The sequence below is a fragment of the Eutrema salsugineum genome, unplaced genomic scaffold, assembly GCF_000478725.1.
Source record: "Eutrema salsugineum unplaced genomic scaffold, Eutsalg1_0 scaffold_15, whole genome shotgun sequence".
NCBI classification, from domain to species: domain Eukaryota; kingdom Viridiplantae; phylum Streptophyta; class Magnoliopsida; order Brassicales; family Brassicaceae; genus Eutrema; species Eutrema salsugineum.
In genome coordinates, this window is record NW_006256867.1 from 6,453,957 (window position 1) to 6,460,400 (window position 6,444).

Consider the following 6,444-nt stretch of genomic DNA (forward strand, 5'->3'; position numbering starts at 1 on the left):
AGATATGTAGATTAGAGTGCTTAGGTGGTAGATTAGTGAGCTTAGGGGTTAGATCATTCATATTCCATTCTCTACAACCTGTTCTTAATGCTAGATCCATACACATCATATGTGGTCTAGATTCTGGGTATTTCATGCACCAAAAGTGTTTGATGAAATGCCTGAACCAAGGTTGTTAGAGGTTTAAGTGTTATTCATCATGGGAATGATTGTTTATATGCTTAAATGACAGATTAAACTGGTTCTTAATGCCTGTTGATTCATGTTTCATTAATGATGATTAGGTTAGAAAATGTTTTAGCATAGAAGTTGATACCTTCATGAGAGGATTAACTTAATTAATGATGTTTAAGTTGAATGGTTTGCTTGATCACATGATTCATTAGCTCACTAGTTTAACACTGAAGGCACCCTAATCCACTATCATGTCTAAGACCTTTCTCATCATCATACATACATTCTCATCATCATTTTGTTATTTGCTTGTCTTTGTTTGCTTTGCTTATCATTGTTATCTTCTCTTTATATTGTTTAGTTTCTTGTTTTAATCATCAGTTCAAACCAAACCTCATTTGTTTGCTTGAATTAAGATCAGTTCATATAGTCTAGTGTCTAGCTTCCACATTCTTGGATTGACACGCCACCCCTTATAATACTTTGACAAAAGAGGATTGATAGCCCTTAAGAGCCTAAAAACTCTTGTCTATCAATTGGCGCCGTTGCCAAATTGTGGATTGTTTAGCATTAGTCTTTGATCTGTTCTTGAGATCAAGCATTTTCTTCTGTGTTTTCTAATTTCTTTCAAGTTCTGTTTGTGAGTTTCAGGTGCATGAACACCAGGTCCCGATCAAGAAGCTGTGGTCCACCTTTCCCCTTAAACGACAACATTAACCTTTTGGTACCAAGGAGGAGAAGGGACAGGCGTGGAAGACAGATCGATCAGGCTGATATGGAAGAAAAAAGAGAGCATGTGGTTGACATGGAGCAACCGGCTCAGGAGTAACAGGCTCAGGGCAATGGAGCTGGTAATGCAGATGGTAATAGAGTTGGTCAAGGGTTACATCAGGGTAATGTTCATCAGGAACATGTGCATCAACAGCAAGCTTATGTCCACCAGGGACAAGCTCCAGCTCATCAGCAGAGGCATCAGGCCAATGTACAGCAAAGACAACAGGTGCACCACCAACATCAGCCCTTCCAACACCAGCAAAGGAGATATGAGCAGCCACAGGTCTATGTTGGAGAAAATGACAGGGCCAATGCTCATCAGTATGGAGCTGGAATTCAAGCACCACCTGTGCAAAACAACAATTTTGAAGTGAAGGCATCCTTGTTGAATATGGTTCAGAACTCAAAGTTCCATGGATTGGCAATGGAAGATCCCTTGGAACACTTGGATCAATTTGATAAAGTGTGTGACCTGATAAAGATAAATGGAGTTTCTGAGGACAGTTTCAAGCTCAGATTATTCCCCTTCAGTCTTGGTGACAAAGCTCACCAATGGGAGAAGAACCTCCCAAGAGGCTCCATTCAAACCTGGGAGAAATGCAAGCAGGCCTTTCTATCTAAGTTCTTTTCCACCTCCAAAACTGCAAAACTAAGAAACTAAATCTCTAGCTTCACTCAGCACAGCAATGAGAGTTTTGGTGAAGCATATGAGAGATTCAGGAGCTACACCAACCAATGCCCACACCATGGGTTTAGTGAGGCTTCTCTTCTCAGCACACTTTATAGAGGGGCTCTTCCCAAGATTAGAAACCAGCTGGATACTGCCTCCAATGGAAACTTTCTGGGAAAGAAGATTCATGCTGCTTTAGAGCTAGTTAAGAACTTAGCAATGAGCAATGACACTTATAGTGAAGACTATGACAGATCAAATAGATCTGAAGGTTCAAGCTCAGAAGAAAGGCTCACTAGAGAAGTTAAGGAGTTGAGGAGTGAATTGGACAAGTTGAAATTGGTTTCTCACAAACCAATTCACTATGTTGGTGAGTATGAGGAACCTTCTCAAATCTTTGAGAACATCAGTGAAGAAGGTCTTACTCAGGAGGAGCTTAACTACATTGGGAATCAGAGGTTCCAAAGATATCAGTATGGCAATGCCAATCAGAACCTCTCTTACAGGAATCCCAATGTAGCTAACCCACAAGACCAGGTCTATCCCAATTCTCAGGCTCCACAGAACTTTGTTCCCAAGAACAACTTTCAAGGATCTTTCCAACCCAAAAATCAGTTTGCTCAGAATCAGGGTTTTGGTCAGCAACAGCAACCATTTCAGGGTACTGGTTTCAGTTCACAGCAACAGAAAAAGGCACTACCAGGGTTTGGTCCACCACAGTTCAAGCAGCAAGCGCCGGTTCAACACCAGATTCAGCCACCACCGGTTCAGCAGCAGCCACAGATGGGGTCAGATATGGTTGATATTCTGCAACAACTGCTTCAGGGTCAACAGATATTTGCAAGCCAGAATGCAGCCATGCAGCAGGAAATCAAGGAATTGAAGCAAAACCAGGCCTCTAGCTCAAGGAACCAAGGCCATCTACCTGGAAAGCCTGAACCCAACCCCAAGGAATATGCTAAAGCCATTACACTGAGGAGTGGAAAGGAGCTACCTGGTATTGAGCACAACAATGTGATCATTGAGGACAATGATCAAACTGAGGGGGAGGCAGCCTTAAAAGATGATCAAGTTGCTGAAGGATCAAGGAAAGAAAAGGGTAAAGAGGTAGAAAAAGAACCTGAATCAGAAAAGATATATGTGCCACCACCTCCATACCAACACAAACTCCCATTTCCAGGGAGATTTAAGAAGCAACTTGTAGACAAGGCAAGAGCTGTATTTGAGAAGGCACTCAATGAGACACCACTCACAATGCCTCTCATTGATGCATTTCTAATGATGCCAAAGATGGGTAAGTTTTTGAAAGATGTCATTCTGAACAAGACTAAAGAGCTTCAAGGCATGGTGGTACTAAGTCATGAATGCAGTGCCATCATTCAGAAGAAGTCCATTCCAAGAAAGTTGACTGATCCAGGGAGTTTCACACTCCCTTGTGCCATTGGACCTCTACTATTCTCTGGATGCCTCTGTGATTTAGGAGCATCTGTCAGCTTGATGCCATTCTCCATAGCAAAGAAGCTTGGCTTTAGAGTCTTCAAACCTGCAAGGACCTCTCTTGTCCTTGCAGACAGATCAGTTAGATTACCTGTTAGGATGTTGGAAGATCTGCCTGTCGAGATAGGTGGTTTTGAGGTTCCAACTGATTTTGTTGTGCTGGAAATGGATGAGGAACCAGTTGTTCCTCTTATCTTGGGCAGACCATTCCTGGCCACAGCAGGAGCTATTATTGATGTGAGAGGTGGGATCATAGAGCTTCAACTAAGGTCTGAGAAGCTTAAGTTTGATGTGAATGAGATGACGAAGAAACCCACCATAGAAGGTCAATGCTTCTATGTGGAGACTATGGATCAGTTGGCTGATGAGTTGCTTGAGGAACTGAATACTGAGGACCCTCTTCAAGCTGCCTTAACCCAAGAACAAAGAGACCATGGGCTCTTAGCATAAGAAAGTAAAGGGTACAAGCTGTATTTGGACAATTCTAGAGAACTTGGTCCTGAGGCAAAGTTTTTGGAACTGGAACAAAGTGGCTCTGAGGTCTTGGCTATCAAAGGATCATACACTAGCCAATGCAGCTTTGACAAGGATTGGAATGAGGCTGATGCACCCCCTGTTGAGCTCAAGCCTCTACCAACAGGGCTCAGGTATGCCTTCTTGGGCTTAAAACTCCACATATCCAGTGATCATAAATGATAGATTATTAGAGCATGAAGAGAGTGCATTGCTTAGTGAGATAAGAAAGTTCAGGAGAGCCATAGGATATTCTTTGCTGATATTAGAGGGATCTCTCCTGACATATGCACCCACAGGATACACCTAGAGGACCAATCTATGTCCTCTATTGAGCATCAACGACGTCTTAACCCAAACCTCAAGGAGGTTGTTAAGAAGGAGATACTCAAGCTCCTTGAGGCAGGGATAATTTATCCAATCTCTGACTCAAGGTGGGTATCTCCTGTTCACGTTGTGCCCAAGAAAGGTGGGATCACAGTGGTTAAAAACGAGAAGGATGAGCTGATAGCTACTAGGACTATAACAGGACACAGAATGTGTATAGACTATAGAAAGCTCAATGCAGCCTCTAGGAAGGATCATTTTCCTTTGCCTTTCATTGATCAGATGTTAGAGAGGCTTGCAAACCATCCCTACTTTTGTTTTCTCGATGGGTACTCTGGATTCTTTCAAATCCCCATAGATCCAAGAGATCAAGAGAAAACAACATTTACTTGCCCTTATGGCACATTTGCATACAGGCGCATGCCTTTTGGTCTTTGTAACACCCCTGCCACATTCCAGCGTTGCATGATGCATATATTCTCTGACATCACTGAAGAGAAGGTGGAGGTGTTCATCGATGATTTTTCTGTCTTTGGCTCCTCCTTCTCGGATTGTCTCTCTAATTTGTCGCAGGTCTTGGCGAGATGTGAGCAGCATAACCTGGTGTTAAATTGGGATAAATGCCACTTCATGGTGCAGGAAGGAATTGTACTTGGGCATAAGATATCTGAGAAGGGCATAGAGGTTGACAAAGCAAAGGTGGAAGTGATGGTGAATCTGCAAACTCCCACTTCAGTCAAGGGGATAAGGAGTTTTCTTGGGCATGCAGGGTTTTACAGAAGATTCATCAAAGATTTCTCAAGAATAGCCAGACCCTTGACAAGGCTGTTGTGTAAAGAGGCTGACTTCATCTTTGATGCTGAATGTGAAGAAGCCTTCAAGATGATCAAGGATGCATTAGTCAGTACACCAATAGTCCAGGCTCCAGACTGGTCCCTTCCTTTTGAGGTTATGACTGATGCATCAGATTTTGCAGTTGGAGCAGTACTTGGCCAAAGGAAGGACAAGAAGTTTCATGTTATCTACTATGCCAGTAGAACCCTTGACTCTGCCCAAGAGAAGTATGCTACCACAGAGAAGGAAATGTTGGCAATAGTCTTTGCTTTTGATAAATTCAGAAGCTACCAGGTGGGATCAAAAGTCATTGTATATACTGATCATGCAGCCCTCAGGTATCTGATAACCAAGAAAGATGCCAAGCCTAGACTATTGAGATGGGTTTCTCTTACTTCAGGAGTTTGATATGGAAGTACAAGACAAGAAGGGTATAGAGAATGGAGCTGCAGACCATCTCTCTAGGTTAAGAGTAGACTCTGAAGTTCCTCTTAATAACAGTCTTCCTGAGGAATCATTGATGGTGCTCAACTCTTATTTAGAGTTTGAAGAAGTGGATAGCATCCAAAGAAGAGAATGCCCTGGTTTGCTGATATTGTGAACTTTCTTGCTTGTGGAGTGGAACCACCTGAACTTGATGCTTACCACAGAAAGAAGTTCTTCAGAGATGTCCAAAGATACCATTGGGATGAACCCTACCTGTATGTCCTGAACAAAGATCAGCTGTATAGAAGGTGTCTTGCTGAGGAGGAGATGCAACCTGTGTTGCAAGAGTGTCATGGTTCGGCTTTTGGGGGTCACATGGGAGCATTCAAGACTGTGGCCAAGGTTCTTCAGAGTGGGTTTTGGTGGCCCACAATGTTCAAGGATGCTCAGATGGTTGTTTCAGCATGTGATGTCTGTCAGAGGCATGAACATTTCAAAGAGGAGTGAGATGCCTCAAAATCCAATCCTAGAGGTTGAGATCTTTGATTGTTGGGGAGTTGACTTTATGGGGACTTTCATATCATCTTATGGGAATCAATACATACTAGTGGCTGTGGACTATGTGTCCAAGTGGGTTGAGGCCATTGCTTCCCCTACCAATGATTCCAAGGTAGTAGTGAGGCTGTTCAAGAACATAATCTTCCCAAGATTTGGAGTACCCAGGGTTGTTATTCTGATGGAGGATCTCATTTTGTAAACAAGACCTTGGAGGGATTACTGAGAAAGTATGGAGTGAAACACAAGGTAGCTACTCCTTATCATCCTCAAACTAATGGCCAGGTTGAAGTGTCTAATAGACAGATTAAGGCCATTCTTGAGAGGACTGTTAGCTCAAGCAGAAAGGATTGGAGCAAAAGGCTGGATGATGCATTGTGGGCTTATAGAACAGCCTTTAAGACTCCAATTGGGAAATCTCCTTTCAATCTGCTATATGGGAAGAGCTGTCACCTTCCTGTTGAGCTGGAGTACAAGGATTTATGGGCTGTGAAGTTGCTGAACTTTGATATCAAGACAGCTCAAGAGAAAAGGGTCATTCAACTCCATGAACTTGAAGAGATCAGGCTGGGGGCTTTTGAGAGCTCCAAGATCTATAAGGAGAAGACCAAAGCTCTACATTATCAAAAGATTCTGAAAAGGGAGTTCAAGGAAGGTGATCTGGTGTTGCTGTT

The 6,444-nt window shown here is 42.9% G+C and overlaps 1 non-coding gene across 1 annotated transcript; it reads right to left on the bottom strand.

The window, feature by feature from the left end:
* Window positions 1–1,594: 1,594 nt before the first annotated feature.
* On the bottom strand, window positions 1,595–1,701 carry LOC112088282. Its single transcript, XR_002900447.1, has one exon. It is a non-coding gene; the product is annotated as a small nucleolar RNA R71 (small nucleolar RNA).
* Window positions 1,702–6,444: the final 4,743 nt, after the last annotated feature.